The sequence below is a fragment of the Lepidothrix coronata genome, unplaced genomic scaffold (assembly GCF_001604755.1).
Source record: "Lepidothrix coronata isolate B3197 unplaced genomic scaffold, Lepidothrix_coronata-1.0 Scaffold145, whole genome shotgun sequence".
In the NCBI taxonomy this organism is placed as follows: Eukaryota; Metazoa; Chordata; class Aves; order Passeriformes; family Pipridae; genus Lepidothrix; species Lepidothrix coronata.
In genome coordinates, this window is record NW_016690325.1 from 296,128 (window position 1) to 317,548 (window position 21,421).

The window sequence follows — 21,421 nt, forward strand, 5'->3', positions numbered from 1 at the left end:
CGGCGGGGCGGGCGCGCGGCCTCGCGCCGAACAGGCGGGACGGGGGGCGGAGCCCTCAGCCCTTCCGGGGCGAGTGCTGCTCGGCCCCCGCCGTCACGCGCGGGGGGTGGAGCTGCGGGTGGGGTGCCTGCGGCGACGCCATTTTGTTGGGTGAAGGGGCGCGAGGCCCCGGGAAACGTTTGTTGTGGTTTCGGTGTTCCTTGCTGATCCACGTCCTGTGCGAGCTGTACCTGCGAAAATTGGGAGATTTCAGCTCTTTTTAAGTGCTGGATAACCCTGTTACCAGTAGCACTGGTCAGCAGTTTGCAAACCTTCGTGCAAAGATTTTCATCGTGTAACTGCCATGTGTGCTCTTGCTGGATAATAATTCGATTTAATGAAGTCTTGAGCTTCCATTAAATAGGATAACATTGCTAATCCACTACTTCCAGATTTGGCCACCTGCTTGTGCCAGCTGTTGGCGCAAGTGTGCCGTGTGACCGGAGGCTGCAGGAGCCCTGCTTGGTTGTGCTGGGATGGCTGAACTTTGGCAGTGTTGTCAATTGGTTTGTCATTATCCTGTTAAAAGGGAGAAAAAAAAACAAGGTCGTGTATTTATCATACAGCCCCAAAGTGGGTGTTAGATGATACACAGATGTCTGAACACCTGCTGTTCACCTGATTCCTCATGTGTTTGTGCCCTCTCCAGACAGTCTGAGGGATAAAGATGCAAATTCCACACTGCAGATTCAGTAAATATTCTAGTCGAGGGAATGTCTTCAAGGATTTGCTAAAAAAGAAGCTGTAGAAGACATTTCTGGCTTGCTGCATGAGAACCCTGCAGGACCTTGCTTGGTTCAGTCAAACTTCAGCAGAGTGAACCAGCCTTTGTTGGGCAGATTTGTTTGTTTGGAGTGAGCTGTGCCATTACCTCTGCAGAAAGCAGGATAAATGGTTTTTGAAGCCAGTGGCCTCATACCATGACAAGTGTTTGATCCCAAGGAGTCTTATTTTGCCAATGGCTGCTCTGTGATGTGACACTAGTCCAGTTCCATAGCCTGTACAGCAAGAGAAAGGGTGTGTGGATGTGCTGTCTATACACTGAGTGGCTGTAGTGTTGTCACTATTCACTTTCCAAAAAGTAGATGAGCCACAAATTCCAAGCTTCATCCTCAGAAACACTAGAAGTAGTTGAGGAAATCTCTTCAGATGCTGATAATGCTGAGGAAGGATCAGAGAATACAAGGAGAAAACCAATAGCCATAAAGGACAGTATTCACAGAAGGCCACGATGAAATGAAATGGAGAAAGCAACTGGATCTTTAGGTCTGATGTTTTTAAAATGTTTCCTGAAAAGATTATTGGTTCCGTACAAAACCTAGACAAGCAAGTCTGTCTGTCTCATCTTTATTGTCGGTTGTTTTTCCCTGACACTCTTAGCATGTACCTACCTGTTCCAGCTTTTCATCATTCTCCACTGCCTACCATTTTTGGAAGTTGTGCTTGATTAATGATTGATCACAAAATCACAGAACTGATAACCAAAGGTTGAGAAGAGCCCATTGCCACCATGTCTCCATTAATAACTAAAGAAATATATTGGACTCAATGTATCTGGAACAAGTTCCTTTATTAGAACGCATTTACCCCAAATGACAGTTCATAGGCCTTCTGCAAGCAAACTTTCCAGACACCCCGCAGTGAAAATCCATTTTGTTGTGATCTGTGCAAGTGGAACAGCTCTCAAGAAAAATCTGCAGCTAGCGCAGGTGCTGGTGGGTCAAGACCAAACAACATGTGCAGCACAGAAGAAAAGCATGCAAATTTATTGGAGCTTGTTTGCATCATGGCTGGTGTTGGCTCTAGGTACCATCCCACTTTGACCAAAAAAAACCCCTGACTTTTTCATGCCTTGTTCTGATTCAAACTGTTGAAGGCTGTTCTGGTTTCATTGCAGTGCCACCTCGTGGGTTGGGTGTTTTTAAACTGAAACACGGAGCATTGAGCATCTGTTGCTGGACCTGGTTGGCAGTCACAGGTGTTCAGTAACATAGAACAGTTTTGTTTTCCAGCACTTTTCTCCATATCAAGCAAGCTTTTGCTGCTCACATAAATGCCAGGTTTGAATATGATTTGCTGGTAAGTAACGCTTATCCTCAATTGTAAACCATCAGCCAGCTGCTGCTTTTCAACTTGTGGTTGAAAGTAACTCTAACTGCTAATTTCTCTGGGCTAGTGATAGAATCAAGTAGTCTGGATATCATTCCCTGTTTCTCCAGTGATTAATTTTGTAGTCTTCTTACTTAACCTCATTTCCACATTTCTACGACTACAATTAAGGTCAGTAAACTTTCAGTACCTTACAAGAAGGTTGTTTAGTGAGCATGAGGGAATTCCTGTGATATTTTGAAAATTCAAAGCTCCAACTGAATGTCTCTTTTTTATTATTAATATTGCACTTGTAGTAAAGAGACTTGTAATCCTTCAAGATGAAAAATGCCACAAATGCAAGATTTGTGCTTAAATGAAAAATTAAGGCATTTTTGTTTCTCTAAAAAACCCCCAAACCTAGTTCTGTCTCCTAGATGTAGTCTATTGATATTCAACCAGCCGACAGAATGCCATTACATTTGTGTTTCAAATATGAAGTTTATTATTAATGTTTTGAGGGTAAAGGAAAAGGGTATCATATCATCTCTGATCAGACATGTTATGTGTCCTCCCAAGCAGAACCAAATATTGAGCTGTGGTGGGTGCAACTGTGTGGGGGAAAAAAATACCAAAAATATCTTTGTAAATATTCTAGCAGTGACCTATCAGACCAGTTACCAGGAAATACTTAAACCAAATTTTAAAAATGTTAATGTAGCTGTAAGACTGTTACTGAACTATATAGCAGTGAAGACAAACATTCATATCTGTGCCCTTTAGAAAAGATTTCAGATCAGACCGCATGGCCATAGTATTCCATAGTCCATTGTGGGAAGATGTGTAGGAGAAAATTAAGGGACTGATCCTTTTGTATAAAATAATAACAATTTTTCTTCTACAAGGGTTATTGAGGCAAGAGTTATTATCAGCTACACCTTAGGTCCATTTTAGACAGAGGACAATAGAGATTAAATAGTTACTTGAATCTAGAGGCTTTACATCCTGTAATGCAGGTTGGGGTAGGGAGGTAACCTTATTTAGTTAGAGCAGTACTAAAATGGTTGATCTGTACATTCAGAATTGATAATTTTTAATGCAAACATTTTAAGAAAACTCCCAAGAGTGAATGTTTAATACCCACTTTCTGCCTAGTTTCTCCTTAGGCTGAAAATACAGAATCATACGTCTTGCTGTGATTATAAGGAGCATTTTTGAGTTCCCATAGCTTTGTGCTGCCTAGTTTGAAAGGTACGTTTTGTAACCATCTTGTTGCCTGGAGAGTGTTGTCACTGTGCTGGAAATCTAATAGCTATAGCCACAGGGCTCTGAAGAGAGCTAATTAGAGCAATTTAGAATAACAAAAGTTTTGTTCCTGGGAGGACACTGAAGAGATCCTTCCCCAGAGCAGCATGCCACAATTTCAGAGCCAATTTATTGTAATATTCTCGCATAAGTCATCTGGTATCCCAAGGATGTGCAAACCTGGGTATCTATTACAGTTTGGTTTTTTAGCTCTCATGTTATCACGGGTACTTGTAACATTCCTGGAGATATAAAAATGGAAAAACTCTCTCAATCAAACATTGTCTATCTTTAGTCTAGTTACCAGTCAGAACCAAGCTGTTCAAATGCACAGAAACAACCTGCTGTCACACTGATGTGGCCTTCCACCTTGAGACAAATTTACTGAGCATTTGGAGAAGAGTTGTCAAATCATTGTGATTCTCTTAGTGTGGTGTCATGGATTTTATTAATATTTTTTGTAAAAATCAGTTGTTGCCCCTTGATTTACCAGAAGAATTGGACAGAAGAGGAGATCAGCTTTGTGGTCACGTTCACATTTGCCAAGAAGGCAGCAGTTGTTGGTATCTGTTTCTGCACACAGGCTAACAATGGAGGTGCTGTTACTGAAATGGTACTTTGACATTCATTCAGATCTACATTTTTCTTTATTAATATTTCTTTAAGATTTGATAAATTAGTTGCTGTGGACCTATTTCTCCTACCACTGTGTACAAGTGATTTGTATTAGTCAAAGGGAGCCTTGTACAGTGAAGGACTGCCAGGCCAGATGCTGGCAAACAGGCTGCCAGGAGCACCCTAAAAGCCTGAGGTGGCTGTTCATTGCTCAAGTCTGACTTGTGCTAATGTTTCTCCCTTGATTTGACACATTTTTTGTGATGACTGGCAGGATGTTGAATGGCATGTTGGTTGGGCCAGTGCACAGAGCTCTGTTACAGTGGGATGTTTGAGGGCTTTCATTCACAGTGCAGTCCTATCTGATGGGTGCTCTCTGTGCTCCCAGCTGGATGACAAAGAAGGAATGCTCCTTCTGCTGATGTTGTGCGAAGATTTTGAAAAGCTATGAATGAAAGAAGCATGAAGCAAAACTAAAGAAGGTTATCTTCTGCTTTTATTCAACTCTAGAGAGCAGCAAGAGCTTTTAATTGTGTTTCTATGCATAATAAAGGAGTGGGTGAACACTCCTGTGGGACCACTGCTGTGCTCCATTTAGTCCTAATCTGGCTAGATGAGTCTGACCAGAATGGGGACATAGAGTTCAGCTAAAAATAGCTGGAGTGGGAGGGAATAAAATGCTTCCAAAAATCTGATTGCCATATAAATGACCCTAACATGTTTTTGGTGCTTTATGTGAAGGTCACAGTCTCTGAACCTGGACTTAAACCTGTCCCTAAAATGATGGCTTCACACTTCATTTGCTTTCCACAAGCATCTCTGAAGGCACAATTTTAACCCTGTTCTAGGAGCTTATATCATCAATAAAGCTAGACCAATTAAATCTAAGGGGAATATGTGTCTTCCAAGTCAGTTGGGTTCTGTTACTATGGTGTATCTCTGTTTTTTGGATAAAAAATTTGAATAGAAAGCCTGTGCCAGGCAGGTACAGACAGAACTGAAAGAAAGCACTTGCTTTACATACACAGTGCTTGCACCTTATTCAGAAAGCAAGAACGTGGCTGTTTTAAGTTTTCTAATAGTTGTCACCCACAGTGCTGTCACTGCTGTTCTAAAGGTTGCCTCAGATTTATGAATCACCTCAGGTTAATGTGTTATTAATCAATCAGAAACTGGCTGAAAATTATTGGTTCAGCACCGTGAATTCTCTTATTCTAGATGCTTATAAAATAAAATACCAGGAAGGGAATCTGTACTTCCATGATAGGTGTTAAATTAGTTTAGGAATTCTGCTGCTGTAGCTGAAACCATGTAGTCTTTGACTCCATTACCAGCTCCTAGTCTCTGCACTGTTCTCCAGTCTGACCAGACAAGCTGTTTCTCATCACCTTTACAAGCCATTACCATGTCTGTTGTGTTCAGAGTGGGAGAGCCTCTTTAACACAGTGCTTCCATCTCTGCTTACTCATTCCTAGGTTTTGCCAAGCTACCCTTGCCTAAGACCTCATTGTGATAAGAGCACCTTCCCCTTTTTGATCCTGAGCACTGCTTCAACAGCACTGTGTTCATTGCTAGAGATGGTGTGACTGGCACCTCCTGTTCTGGTCCATGATATCAGTGTTGGTTGAGAATTATGCCTGTGCTGTGGTAAAGCACTGAGGTGGAGAATCCCCGCCCCACCGTGGCTTCTCTTTTAGGTCATCATTATTACTGAACAGGGGCCTCTGGTGGTCTAGTGGTCTCTGGTGGTCTAGTGGTTAGGGTGCAGGACTCTCACTGCTGCGACCCGGGTTCGATTCCCAGCCCCCCTGGCAGATGGAGCTCGTCAGCCCTGTAAGGCAATCCATCTAAGAGAAGGTCACTCTAAACAAACCTATGTCCTGGGGACCTCACTGCCACTGTCCAAGCTTGCTCGGCCCCGGCAGATGAACCTCAGGATTAAAGGGTGGGCTCAGTTCAGCGCACGCTGGGTCTCACCTAAAAAATCCACTGCGCAGGCTCGAAGGGTTAATGACCTTTCCCAAATCTTTGCTCGTGAAGACTGGCCATTATATTATATATATTACTGAACAAAGCAGACTCTTCCATTTCAGAGAACTTCCAGCTTTTTTTTATGACTAATGCTGTCTGTACTTTATTAGACCACCTTTCCTTGCTTGCTTCATTTGTATTCGAACTCTGTTTTTAAAAAGATATTTCTATCATGTCTTTTGAAATGTGTTTATTACTTTTCTACTACTCCCCAAGTGCTTTGGCTGGCAAAGTCTTAATGAATAAAATTACCGTCATTTTATAGCTATAAAAATACACTCCCTCCTTGGAATGGCACATGTAAGTTTGTAGAAGCTGAGGAAAATGAGCATTATAGAATCATAGAATGTAGGTATCTTGAAGTTATTTAAAGTAAAATAGGAATACAAAGGAAAAATATTTGTAATATTATTTTGCAGGTATGAACTGTTGAAGCATTGGTCGTCCTAATTTTGCATTATGCACATATACTGAATAGTGCATCAGTGCTATTATTACAGTGCTGTTTGCTCTGTAGGATAGATCCATCCAGGCTAACTTTGTAAAAGTTGAAAACTGACAGTAGTCAGGAAGTACCAAAGAATTCTGTATGTGCTGGGAAACCTGCTTAAGTGTCCTTGTACATTGTCATGCTAATTAACTGCGAGCTGGTTGTGTTTTTGGAAAGCTACAAGTATCTGAGGCACCTTCTATCTCAGGCAGCTTTGTAATGCTCTGCAGATAAATTAGTGACTATCCACACATTGATTTGACAGTTTTTCTGTTATTTGGAACAGAAGGAGCTGTTTTGGACTGCTGGTTGTTGTTTTTCAATAACAATTTTTAATACCTTGGTACAAACCCAAGTGAATAAAAGGTGTTTAAACAAGAAGTGGAGGATTCAGAGAGAACTCTGAGAGCTGTAGATGCTGTACTCCTCTGCCAGGAGACAGCATGACAGACTCAGAAGGTCTGTTCTTGTGGTTCTCTGCATTGCAAATGTTTTTCAGAGCCAAGTTTTCCATAAAGTCCAGCTAAACTATGTAGGCTGTGTTAGCATTTGGCCAGCACAGCTACAAGCAAGGTCAGGCAAGAGCATAGCACAGGAAACATTTCTGCATTAATGACAATTTCCTTGTTACAGCTCATGGTTTGTAAGGAATAATTTCCCATTTGGGGGCAATTTGAGGCAGCAAATAAATTTACCCAGATTTTTACTTTTCAGCTATTCCCTGCCTTTGTAAGGGCTCTGCAGATCACTAAGTGCATGCTAAATGCTGATCCCATCAGGTGATGACTTAAGGCAGTCTCAGCTTCTCAGGCAGAGCCAATGAATGGGAGAGACAGGATACATTTGTCTTCCTCGGGTGACACAATGGGATGGATTGACAGCAGCAAAGCACCCCCCAGCACATCAGTCCTCCCACAGCAGGAACGGAGGAGAGAATTGGAAGGGCAAAAGCAAGAAAATCTTGTGGATCGAGATAAAGACAGTTTACTGCTCACCTACAGACAGAGGGCGTCTGAGCAATGACTGCCTTGGAAAGACTTCCTCCCTAATTTTACTGCTGAGCATGGCATATGGCATGGAATAACTCTTTGGACAATTTGGGTCAGCTGTCCCAGCCATGTCTCCTCCCAGCCTCCTGTCTGCCCCCAGCCTGTTTGCTGGGGGGGCAAGGGGAGAACCAGAAGTGGCCTTGGCACACTGTAAGCACTGCTCAGTGTTAGCTAAAAATCACTGTGTTATCGACACTTTTTAAATCCTAAATTGAAGACACAGCATCTTACAGGTTGCTGTGAAGAAAATTAACTCCATCCCAGCCACAGCCAGTGCATAATGTAATAGATAGGTCTGACCCTACAATGAGATCAACACTCTGCTGACTCTAAATATGACCCTACTGTAGTTGTATCTTCTCTTATTTTCTGTAGTTCATGTTAGTGACATGTGTCCAGTTGAGACAGAGAAAAAAAACAGTATCTTAAACTACTGATAAATTTTATGAAAGCTATAAGCAAAATTTTCAAGTGGAATGGCTCGAGTTGTGTATCTGAGCTTTACTTGTGCACATAAATATTTTGGTCTTCAGACATGTTCTTCACTTGTAGTTTCAGAAAATTTGTAATTGGCTTCATTTTACAGGGGTTGTGTATTCATGAATTTTTGTTTGCTTTTCATGACATATTTTCCTGGTATATTTAACTGAAATTCTAGTTTGGATAAATCTGTAAATTTAGATAAATATAAACCTCTGGTTTAGAGAAACTTGTTCTACAGGAATAAGTTTTCTTCCAGAAAAGCCTATACCACCCTGTGGTGAAATCTCACTCTGTTTAGGGACTTTCTGGACTGACATTTCTAGCATACTGACGTTTCTAGCATTCCTCCATTTGCCCTGTAAGCACTCCTACTTTACATGAACTCAGGTTTTTATGTGACATTTGTTACATTTATTTCTGGAGTGGAAGATCACTTGGAGCAGAGGAGCTGAGATGACATGTGATATGAGATGAAGGTGGTGTTATGCTGGAAACAGTAATACATTATTAAAACCAAGCCGTGTTTTGACCTACAAAGGGTCAAAGGATAAGCTGAGTATCAGGGTTCATTTTTTTTTTTGGCCAGTGAGACCACTGTGGAACTTCTGTATCTGTCATTTGGGCTGACAACAGTTTTCTGTCTTTTCCACTATGTAAGTTACAAAGTGATCCAGGTGCTAAATCTGTGCAGTCCTGTTGTAGACACCTCACATATCCCACCTGGCCTCCAACAGCTGTTCCAGAAGTGCACAAGCCTTAGTAAGTCTTTTATTTCCACCAGCCCCATACTAATGGTTTTCGATATCTATTTTTAGGCACTTGAGTCACTTCAAACAACAGTTCTAGCAAATAAGTCTACACAAATCCTGTAAGCCACAGTTCTACATGTACTGTATCAGCCATATCACTGCAGCTGGTGTACAAACTCCTCCGTGCATGTCAAAAGAAGAGCATCTCAAAGATATTTAAGACCCAGAAAGTTGCTCTCAGTCTTGCAATTGGTATGCAGCTTTACTTCATTTGGGTCTGCCTGTGCATCCCCTGTGTTAGTGTCTGCTTGGCTTTTGGCAAAGTTGTTTATGCCCTTTCCAGTCTGCCTTGCAGAATCATCCTGAGGCCTTTGTCTGGCTCAGGCTTCTGGTCTTTGGTCTGTTTTCCCTGGCTCTGCTCTCATCTGCTTCACAGTATTTCTTGTGACTCTGACTTTTGTCAGTAGTTTACTCAGTTGCTTCAGGAGATGTTCTGTATTTTGACTCTTCCATTTTGTGCTCTGTCTTGTGAGCTGGCCAGAAATGTGAGGGTCACCATAACCTGGATTTGAGTCACCTAAGTACGTCCCTATGTCTCATGTTGAATTCCTAAGTTTTTACCAGCATGTCCTGCTTGCTTTGAACCTTAAGACAACATCAGGACCAGGCTTTTAAACCAAACCATTGGCCTAAGAAGGCTTGGGATGCTCCTTAAAAGCCTCCTTCTGTGGCTTTGGATAACTAGTTCCTTCTAAGTGAATAAGGAAGGGAAATCAAATGTTTGATGCTTGGACCATGTTGAAAATAAACCCAATTGCATTTCTCAGGAAATGCTGCCCCATGTACCACACAGAAGTGGCAGCCAGCATACACCAGATTGGAAAGGTCTTCTATTATTTTTCTAAAGTTCTGAAGTGAAAAGAACGTGCCTGTGAAAATATTTAAATAATATATTCTTCTTATACTGTACTTTGTGTTCTGTAAATGCCCCCGAAAATCAGTAAAAACAAATTGTACCTCATGTATTCTGTGTTTTGCAAGGAGACCAAGCCTTTCCACCTGATTTATTAATGGTTGGAAACAAGTCATTGCACATAAAAATCCTATATTAAAAATAGTAATTCATGATGTTTTAATATATTTTTCCCATAGTTAAAGAAGTGTAGGAAGTATAGGAATGATTTTTTTTTTTTTTACTGCTCTGAAAATATTTCTTTTTTTGACGGTAGCTGGCATCAAGAACAACAACAAAAAATAATAAACCATACTGAGTATTCGTCCTCTGATGTTTTATGTCTGCTCAGGAAAGACAGAGTACAGACAATTGTTCAGCTGCAGTAAAGTTCTTATTTTTATTGTGCAGAGCTAAATTTATCCTTGGCGTAATTTTTCTGAAATCAGCAGAGTTATTTCTGCCAGGCACGAGAGTGACCTGCTCTGATTGTGGTGCTGTTCTGGGCAGGGGGGGCTGCACTCGAGCAGAGTTTTTTCCTTTCAGTTGAATACACATGTTCAGGTAAATGGTGTTACCTCTGCATTTGCTTGTATAGTTGTAGCCAGCACAGACAGGAGAGCAGAGGAACTTGGATCTGTGCCTTTCAGGTGGATTAGATGAACTTTTGTTGTTTCGGGGGAGGGATGCTGTTCCTTGGCACATATTTCGTCTAAAATGCTTTCACACAGATCTGATAGGCAGAAACCTTCTTTAGAAATAACTTGGGTTTAGTACTCATGAGGTGTCCAGGCTTGGTATTTTCTACAGAGTTTCCAGAAATCAAGGCAGGGTAAAGCTTTGGTTTTTAAAATAAGCTTCTAGTGTTGTATCGGAATATTTTGTGGTTATTAAAAAAACCCAACCAAACAACAAAACCAAACCAAAAGGTGGGACAAAAAAAAATAGGCTGATGGGAGCTTTTTAAAAGCTTCTATTTTAATAAAAGAAATGTGTCAGAAAGGAATAAAGGAGTTCAAAGTTTAGACAGAAGTAGGATCAAACTGAGATTTTTACATCCAGTTTCTATTTTGAGATTATTTCTTTTTTTCCCTATTAAACTGTAGAGACCCAAGTTGAGAAAATTCCCTGTAAAATGAAGATTCATAATTCACTCCCAACATTTCCTATTCCAGTCTCCCTTGTATTGATATGAAAATCTTGGTTTTTAATAGAGCTGATTCATTCTTTTCTCCTTCCTTGGAAGTATCATGTTTCCAGAAATGTATATGGTTCATTTCCATGCGTGCTTATTTTTATTTATTTTTAATGGATTCTCTCACTCTCATCAGTAGCATATGTATGATGCAGGTTGCTATGGTAAACATGAATTTTTTATTAACATTGTAAATATTAATTTAAAACATGAGTAGCTGAGAAGTGAGATGTTAACACTGCTTTGGAGGTTTTCCTGCTTCTGATGTGATAGAAATTATATATGGAGTTAAAAATGCGAACAGCAACATGTCTTGGCAGGGAGGTCCTGTAGTGATAATACAGCAGCCTAAGGGCACAGAAATGTAGGATATTTGGACTGTGAAGCAGAGACAATAGGAGGTCAGACATAAACTGATGAAATGGAACCAAGGCTCAAATTTTAAACTCCTTCTTTACATTTCTGGACCATTTGCAGTCAGTTCTTTGCATCAGAGTGTGACCAATTGAATCCAATATAGAAAAGAGAGTGTGAAGAGACACGGTCAGCTTCAAGGCAGGGAGGGGTGCCTTTATGACTTTGTGTCTAACTTGCAGCTCTAGACAAGTAATTTTAGGCAGATTTTTGAACACTCCCAGTTACACAAATTTCACTGCGCTCAATGGGAGCTATTTGCTAGGACATTCTTGAAAATTCATGTTTCTGTATCTCTTAAAACTCAGGTCCTTCAGCCATTGTGAAATGAGTCCGATGCTGCTTTCTTTCTTGGGAGATAAGGAAAGAGAAGTATTTTTGGATAGAAAGTAGTTTGGGTTTTTTTTTGCATAACCTGTGATTCCTGACGAATATTTATTCATCCAGGTAGTCCCTGGTGTTATGACACAGGGTTTATTTTTTTGCTGTGGATTCACTTTTGGAGCAGAAAGTTATGAGGTGGTTGTTGTATTGCCCTGGGACTTTGACTCGTATTTGATGCTGTCACTGAAGAGTGATTTTAGAAGAAGCTGCATGGTGAGAGGTACTATCTTTCAGCTGATATGTTAAATTGAGGTCGCTTCTGTCAATAGCCCTCTTAAAAATCACCTCTGTGTCTTGTCAGACATTCCATTTCCCAGTGAAATTAATTCTAAAAATCAAGGACTGTGTCTGAGATATTACAAAGCCCATAATAGTGGCTCTGTTTGCCCCATCTTCATTGGCACTACTGGTATTTCACTTGCTATTTTTGTCAGGACTTATATTATAAAACTCAATTTTACTCTGTTCTATATTACAAAGCAGCATATGTCACCCTAACTCCACTGAGCAGAGTAAGATTACTACGTGAAATCTTATATCATCTTGTGATATATATACACACAAGATTACTCAGAAAATAACTTGTCACCATTTTAGACACTTCATGGTTGCTGGAAAAAACACTCCATACTGAAGGTCACATGTATATGTACACTGATTTAACAGCTCTGTTCACCCTTTGCTAGAACAGTGCCGCCAGCAGAATGACAAGAGACTAGTAAAACAAGGAAGACTTTCTGATCCCTTCTGTTTAAAGGACTGAAATACATTATATTAAAAGGAAACGTAACTTAGTCACTACATTCTTTTGTAAATATAAAGCACTCTCAACTCTGTTTCACCTTGGAGTCTAAAGACTCCCAGAGTGTCACAGATGTTTCCTTACAGCACACCTTGGTGACTGCAGCATTAGATTTGACTTTCAGATTGTTAATCTAAGTTAGTTAGAATCATGTTGGGGATTTTTTTTTTTTTAATGCTGATAAACAGTTCAGATAGTTCAATGTCTCTTTCAGCTGTGATGTTAAGAAGCACAGTCCTCTCAGAATTTTTGTAGATAAAAATCTGATAACCCCTTCACAAGGACTGGACTGGTTCTGGTGCATCTCTGTCCTCCTTACTCTGTTCACTGTACTGTATCCTTCTGTCCTTGATACATTTCAGTGGTGATTTGGAAGGTGAGGATGCTTCCCTGCTGCTGGTCTCATGAAAAGCCACTTAGATTTTGCCATATTGTAATCTTTTGAAATGTAACCTTTACTGTTAGTGTCCTGTGCTTTTAAGGTGGCTCCCAGAAGTCCAGGTCTTTCTGTTGGTTCTCTGCCTTCTCAGCTGTGATGGTCAGTTTTGCAGTCTCACCTTTTATGTGTTCTGACTTACGGTGTATCTAGAATTGAAGTTCATTTTGCCTGTGTGATGCTGATTGTCTCAAAATGTTCACAAACCTACTACATTTCTTTTATTTCTGTGGAATATATTTGATAAGAAGCAACAATATTCCACATTTTTCTTTTACCAGTACATAAAAATTATGTCCTGAGTGATTTGACTTCTAACAGACCCACATAGTTTTTCACAAGGTTCTGATCTGGCTTTGTGTTAATTGACTTCGTTAATGGTTCCAGTGATATCTTACAATGAAAGAATGTTATATGGGACCCAGTAGAGTTGTGTGCTTTGTAGTCCATGAAAGACACTTAAAAAAACTAAATTCTAAAAACATTATTTATAGATATAGGCAAAAATTGAGGTCCCTCTCCCCATCCTACTTCTAAATAAAGAAATTATAAAGCAGCATAAAATTTATGAATTGTCTAGTGACAATGCTTATTTTTATATATAAATGAGACAGTATGGGTTCCATTTTGGAAATGGAATAGAAAAATTTCAGTGAGCAGAATTCCCTACCTGCTTAATAAAAATTGAGGTCTCTCTTAGTGCATTATGTAATCCAGAAACAACATTGTGCTCACTGTCAGTATCTCCATATGGAATTACTTCTTGAGTGTTAAATGGCAGCAAAGTCTCTCAGCACTTTTGCAGCAACCAAGCTGGGACCTAAATTGGTATTCTACCACTTTAATTTAAATTTCAGCAATTATATAAAATAAATAGATAGGCACCTTTTGATATTTTTTCAAGTCCTGAATGTTGAATTAAAATGCAGAACTTCCTAATTATGTCAAATGCTGTCATGAAGAGTTCACTTGAAAGCAATTCAGGCATTGCAGAGAAGGGTAAAGCTTAGTCAGCTCATTATTTCTTTCACTTAACTTGAGTTCTAATGTGAAATTGCTTTCGAAGCTTTGTTGCCATTTTAAATATTTTTTGGGCTTTCCTTCACAGAAGCGTTAGTTACCATATTTAATTTAGGAATCTTTCCTTAGCAAAACTTGCATTTAAAAACTTGGCAACCTTGTAGGCAAAATGCTGTGTTTATTCTCAGATCGGAGACAGCCTATAAAGAAGAATGTAGTGCTGTGGCTGGCTGGGTGTGGTCATTTGGGTGAAGCTGCATCAATGAGTCATCCCCACAGGCCCTGGAAATGGCAGCACTGTGTCCTGTGCTGTGCATTGTGCAGGTGATCCCAAACTGTCTCCCGGCAAAGTCAGCTCAGGCAGCCAGCTTTGCATGGAAGGAAAGGAAAAACATTTGGCTGTTTCTTCTACTAGGAAAGGTTTGGGGGCACCACCCTGTGGCAAGGGATAGGAACAAGCCAGTGCAAATTATTGATATCTGATACGTGCTGCTTGCAAACATGGATGTGAACTGTTACCTGAACTTCCATTTCACTTGTTCAGTGATACTTCAGGCTTATTTTGAAATAGAAGAACAACTTGTAGCATTACAAATATGCTGATTTTTTCTGCAACTTTTCAGTAAGGGCTGTGATTCAGGTTGCCTATACCAGTGTAATGGGAGTGCAAAACACTTTTATTGAGAGTTAATGACACTGAACACTTCTGCCTTACTTTAAATTGCTGAAAATTATGCAGAGCTATGGACTATGGGGCTTTAGGATCTTTCCACATTAGGGAAGGGGACATGTGCTAACTGTGTGATAACTAACATGTAAAAATCTTAATGGTTATATGGTATGTACACAGCCTGGTTTTCTGTAGCAGGCATAATTTTGTTTGTTTTCAAGGCACCATTTTACAAGTAATTATCATTCTGCTTTTTGAAATATTAACTTCTGCATGAGAACTGCTCTACGTGCTTTGTCAGTTTTGATTTGACTTGTAAGGGCACTATTGAGCTACTGTTTGAATGTGTGCTGGAGTCTGTGTAGGCATTGGTGAAGTGTGGGCAGACCTGCTGTCCAGCAGGTGGGTGAAGGGACAGACACACTGTTCAGCTGGAGGCTGGCACACCTCACACAGAGCACCTCATTGGTAAATGTGCAGTGTGATGCAAAATCAGCCACTGTAGCCCCAGCCAAGGCTGACGTGGTTTAAGGTAAGCTTTGACCTTGTCCTGAAGAAATGAGGAGGACTCACATGCTCTGTCATCTTGGCTCTCGTGCAATGGGAGTAACTTCCAGCCAAGCCATGGCAACATGTGGCTCTAGGGCAGTGACATGGCCTAAGGCAGTGTTAGGGCAGTAACTCTTCCAGTCAGCTGCTGAAAATCTAGTTTATATTTGTTAGCTTTGTACCATAAAAATATAAACTCTCTTAAGCTCAAACTGCACAGGTGTTAACCAGATTAGATGTAGTGCAAGAATGTAATAATAATCAAGCATAATCTTCAAAATGTAATTCATTTAACTCATCCAAGTCACAAAGAGATTTATGGGAAGAAAGGGTACTACATTACAAAAACTACTAAGGCCCACTCTCTAAATCAACTTGGGCATTGGAAAGAACAAATGTCATGAAAAGTCAATAATACTTGGCTCCTGGGTAACCCATGTTATTTTAAATGTCATGCACTGTACTAAATTGTGACTCATTTTGGACATTACTGAATCTTTTTGGGAAAGGATCTAGATTAGACTAATGCCTGTGAAAGGAGCATTCACTCCCTGGCCATCCATTTCTGATTTTTTGATTCTTTAAATGATATCCCTGCGAGGGGTCTAAGAGAAAAAACAGCTCATAAACTAAACGTGACTCAAATGCATAGTAGAGATCTATGGCAAAGAAATCAAAGGTGGCAAATGCTGTATGAATTCTGAGACAGGAATGTTGCATAGAGAGGCAGACACATTTGCAGCTTGAAGTGTAGTTTGAATCTGAAAGAGGGTTTCATATGCACTTCACATTGAGCTGAATACTATAGTGTTTTCCATTTATTCCTGTCTCTAAACTGTGCTTAAGTGTCCTCAAAGTAATACAGATGGTTTTGATTGTCAAATAGTTGTTAACTTTGAATTCCAGGTCGTTTTCTAGAGGCAAGGTTGGGTTTTTTCTTCTGGTTCTGTCAGAACAAACAGCATCATATTGAAATATGCTGGTCTCTTCCTTCATATTAGTCTTGTGCTCAGTGCAACCAATGGCTCAGTCTAATACATACTGAAAGCAGTAGGAGGTATTCTACTGTTTAATAGGAGTTGGAATTCTCAAAGTGAAAAAAAAAAGCATCCTCTGAGATAAGAATCTGGCATCCAGTTTCCTTTCTACAATTTTAAATATATTTCCTGGTATCTTTTATGAACGAGTGAGATTTTAGAGAAGCATCTTTAAGTCTACAAGAGGAGTTGAAGAAACAGAAGTATTTTTGTCTTGTTTATTAAATGAATGAGATTTTACAAATATGCAAGAAGGAGAACTATATGAACTGCAGCCCTGGTAGCATCTCAGTCCCTGAAGAGATTATGGAGCAAGTCATGTTGGAATCTACTTCCCAGACATTTGAAGAGTGAGAAGATAATTGAGAACAGCTCTGGTTTACCAGGACAAATGACCAATTCATTACCTTCTAGAATGAAATTAAATGAATGCTCTGTGGTTGAAGGAATAGCTGTGAATGTTGTTTACCTTGGCAAGGCTTCTGACATGATCTCCCATACCACCTTTGTAGCTAAACTGGTGAGACATGAATTGGGTAGTAGTTGAAAAATTGGACTGTTTGCTCAAGGAGACTCCTCTATGGTTTAAAATAGAAATGGCAGTGATCTTCCTCAGTATAGGGGCTGAGACTGTTCAGCATCTCCACAGAATCATAGAATTATAGAATCGTTTGGGTTGAAGAAGATCTGTAAGATCATCATGTCCCACAGCTACCCCAGCACTGCCAAGTCCACTGCTAAACCATGCCCCTAAGCATCACTTCTACATGTCTTCTAAGTATCTCCAGGGATGGTGAGTTAACCACTTCCCTGGGCAGCCTGGTCCAATGCATCAGCAGGAAGGGGCAACATGGTCAGCAAGTTGATAAATAATGCAGAGTTGTCTGTGTGGGAGGAGAGCAGTTGATTTGATAGATTGGAGCAGAGCTGCCATACGGAGGGACCTCAGCAAATGGGAGGAACAGGTTGGTAGAGCCCTCATAACATTCACAATACAAATGCACTGTTCTGCCAAGACACAGCAGTGTGGGCTGGGGGCCAACTGGATAGAAAGCAGCTCTGCAGAAAGACCTGGGGGGTCCTAGTGGGCAGTGAGGTGATCGTGAGCCAGCAGGAACATGCTCGGAGAAAGGAAAGCCAATTGCATCCTGGGCAGCCTTGACAAGGCTGTAGCCAGCAGGTCAAGTGGTGAGTCCCCTCTATTCATTGCTAACAAGACCTCATGTAGAGAACTGTGTTCAGTTTTGACCTCCTGTTCCAGAGACATAAACTGGAGCAAGTCCAGCAAGGAGTGAGTAAGATGATTAGGGAACTGCAGCATTGGAAAATTAAGAAAAACTAAGGCAGTGCAATGAAAAGTTGAGAGAGCTGTGCTCATTTATGCTGGACAATTTAAGGCTAAGGGAGGATCTAACTGCAGTCTTCCACTGCCTCTAGGAGACAGAGAGAGAGAGGATGGAACCAGAAATGCATAGCAAAAGGGCCAGATGCAATGGGCTCAAGTTGCTCCATAGAAATTCAAAGGAATTCAAAGAAAAATTTCTTAGTATGAAGTAGTTTTATTTCACAGGGAGGGGAGGTTAATAAATACTAAAATAGATTGCCCAGAGAGGTTGTGGAGTCTCCATTCTTGCAGATATTGTAATTTGTTAAGTCCTTGAGCAACCCAGTTTTATTTTGAAACTAACCATGTTTTGAGGAGGACATTGGCTTGTTGGTCTTCAGAGGTTTTTTCCAATCTAACTGTTCTGTAATTATCCCATTCTATAATAAGTCTTCACCTCCAGAGATGACATCCATCTGAAATGTAGGAGAGATGTGGCGTGGAGATGGGAAAGAAGTGTGAGGTTTGGAATTTATTCCGTGTACTTTCCTAGAAGATGTTTTAGATCCTAGGTTAGTCCTTGAGTCAGCTTTCCTCTTCATTTTCATGGGTGTGTTGATCCTTGGAAGTGTCACAGATCTCAGGTAATGCCAGAATAGCAGCGTGGTGCAGTGTGCAAGATTGAGCTGGCTTCTGGACTTGACCATGCTGCTGCCTTGATAATGTGTAAGCCACTGGTTTGTTTTCCTCTCCCATTCTTTCCCTATTTAGACTGCAAACCTTTTGGCTCAGGAAGTGAATTTTAACTAGCTGTTTAGCATACAGCACACCAGGACCTCATATTGGGTAAGCCTCTAAGTGCTGTTTTTTGTAAAACCTCCTGAAAGTGAACAGTGCTGTAAAAATGCAAAATGTTATAGCTGGAATTTCTGTCAGATTACATTTGTTGTGTAATACTGAGAGAAAATAAAAGTCCTCAGTGCTGTACTGCTCCCAGAGAGAGACTTAAATAAACTCATATTGTAAATAGAAGTGTTAGCAATGGTGACTGGAAACTGGGATTGAATTAGAGTAATCTGGAGGAGAAAGGCTGAAGAGTCTTGTAACAGCTAATGGGGCAAGGCAGGGGAGAAGAGAAGAATCTGTATTTGCTCATAAAACTCTACTTGTACCTTGGCTCCCTTCTCTTCCCTCCTCCCAAAATAAAACTACAGGGTCTGAAGTCCTTATGTGAGTTGGTGGAAGGCTTTCTGTGGATTCTGTAGTTAATTCCTGGAGGGGACTGTGAACCCTTGACTTCCAATTAATGTTGGTGTCAAGTGCTCACAGGATTTATGAGCCATAATTAAGAAAAATAACTGATGTGGACTGCTGCCATAGTCTGTTGAGATTCTCTTGTAGCCAAATTTGCTGCCACTAGAATTGTTTTTGGCAGTACTGTAGCTTCCTTTCTTTCCGTTTCCAGAATGGAAGGAAATGTCTGATGATGCCGTGTCCCTGCAGCTTCTTACAAAGGCAGCTGGAACAAGTGTTGAAACGAAGAGTTCAGAAACCAGTGAACAGTTCTGATTGTGTTGCCACCCGTGAGGTAACAGCAGAACAACCACACACACAACCACTCCATGGCCAGGGGCAGACCAACTCCCTTGTGGAAGAGTGCTGTGTTACTACTTTCTCCTGGTCTGTGCAACTGTGGGTACCACCAGGACATGATGTGGTGCTTCAGCAGTGTGAGATGCCTGAGTAGCCCCCTTTGCTCCCACAACAATGTCTGCCAAGCTAATTTCTGACCATTGGATAAGGGAAGTGTGAACCTTGTCTGCTGATTTCCTTACCCTTCCCAAACTGAGAGCCTGTATCTGAGACAGCTCAGGATGGGGCTGAAGCTTTTAAAAATATTTGTTCGCAGCAATCATTTGTCAGAATTCACCCTTTTCATAAAAAAAAAAGAAAAAAGGTTTGAATTTTACCTTCTTGCTGCCTCTCCTTAACTCATTGTTCCTTGTGAAGTTCCAGGATGTGATCTATAAGTCATCTGTAATTATATGCAACGAGAAAGGTAATGCTGGTCTTGCAGATCAATCAGGAGACTTGATGACAGGAGTTTAGGTTTTTTCTTCTTCATTATCTTTGTGGCCTCCAGCAAGTCACTGGATTTTGGTGTCTCACCATACCTGTGTACTCCAGTGGGCTCAGAAGCCCTGGCAGGTACAACAGAGACTTGGTATTTATACAGATGTGATGAACTTTTAATGGACTGTTGTGTGAAAGTTCATGATACTATTTTGTAAATCTCAACCCAAAAATTAGACCTCACCCAGGTATAGCATGTTTCTGGTGCAAACCATACCATTCTCAGCTCTGTTGTTTGCAAACTGGATTAGAACGTGTGCAAGGGAGAAAAGCCAACAATGCCTAAAGTCTATGAAGACACATGGCACTTTGCAGCTTCTGCCTTTATGTGCAGCTGCATTGCTGTCTGTAGTAACACTGTTTGTATGATTGTCAGTATTACAGTGTAGCTTCAGAGGAGGAATTTAAATCCTTCTGAAATTAATAGGGTATAATTTGAATATCTTGACTAAATACATAGTTGAGAAAAGGTCTCTTTCACTAGCAAATTTTATGACAAGAAATTCTTGACCTATGATAATCCTGGGAAAGCTGATCTACAGGATAATTCTGCACACAACATAGATTAATTGATGGCCAGCAGTAGCCTGATGTCTCTATCAAATACAACAGCCCTATTGATTAAGGCTTTTTTTTGGTTGTTTCATTCTGTTGTAGACTATGATAACTGCTGTGCGTGGTGACACCTGACAAATAGCTGTGTAAAGAGAGACTATTCTAAAGCATAATCTATCATCTTTCCTCGTTTGTTGAAATACATTTGTGATAACGTAGTTTGTTGTTATGTTGGCTGAAAAAGAAAGATCTATGCATATACTTCTGTAAATTTCGTTGGACTTTTGTTAGTAGTAATTTTTATGTGATGAAGAGAGGCAAATAAGGTGGTAAGAGAGTCAGAAAGATCAGTTGAACTATACTGATCTCAAACTGTATTCTGGAGTCATGAGTCCATTTAACTGCAGTATGGATAATTCTGATTCCTGAATAAATTTTTTTTGGTCTGATGATTTTCAAATAAGCCTTTCAAGTTTCTGTATTTTTAAGGATTTTGTAGTTTTCTTAAAGTTATGTGGGGCTAATGGATTGACTTGCAGCATAGAAAAGGCTGAGTAAATTTTTTTCCTTAAGCTTATGATTCTGGTACCTTTACATGTGTCATAGTTTAAGCCCATCTGGAAATTAAGCATCACACAGCCACTCACTCAGCCCCTCTCTCTGCACTCCACCCCAGTGGAATGGGGAGGGGAATCAAAGTAAAACTTGTAGGTTCAGATAAAAGCAGTTTAATAATTGAAAACAAAGTAAAATACAGTAATAATGGCAAATGATAATGATAATAATTAGAATAAAAAGGGAAAAACAAGAGATGCACAATGGAATTGCTCACCACCCACTGACCAGTGTCAGATCTCCCTTCCCAAACCCAGCTCAGCCATGCTCCTGGGTAAGTGCCCCCAGTTTATATACCAGACATGACATTCTAAGGTGTGGAATATCCCTTTGGTCAGTTCAGGTCACCTGTCCCAGCTATGCTCCCTCCCAGTTTCTTTTATGTACCTTCTCAGTGGCAGAGCATGAGACAAGGAAAAAGTCCTTGAATGAGGATAAGCATGACTTAGCAAAAAACCAAAAACATCAGTGTGTTTTCAACCCCAA

The 21,421-nt window shown here is 40.4% G+C and overlaps 1 protein-coding gene across 1 annotated transcript in view; it reads left to right on the forward strand.

Annotated features, from left to right (window-relative positions):
* Positions 1-135: 135 nt before the first annotated feature.
* The window catches only part of SORCS2 (sortilin related VPS10 domain containing receptor 2), a 600,944-nt gene continuing 579,658 nt past the window's right edge, over positions 136-21,421 (forward strand). The window contains exon 1 of the mRNA XM_017828054.1: positions 136-2,118. The gene's annotated coding sequence lies outside the window, so the exon portion shown is untranslated. The remainder of the gene's footprint in view (positions 2,119-21,421) is intronic.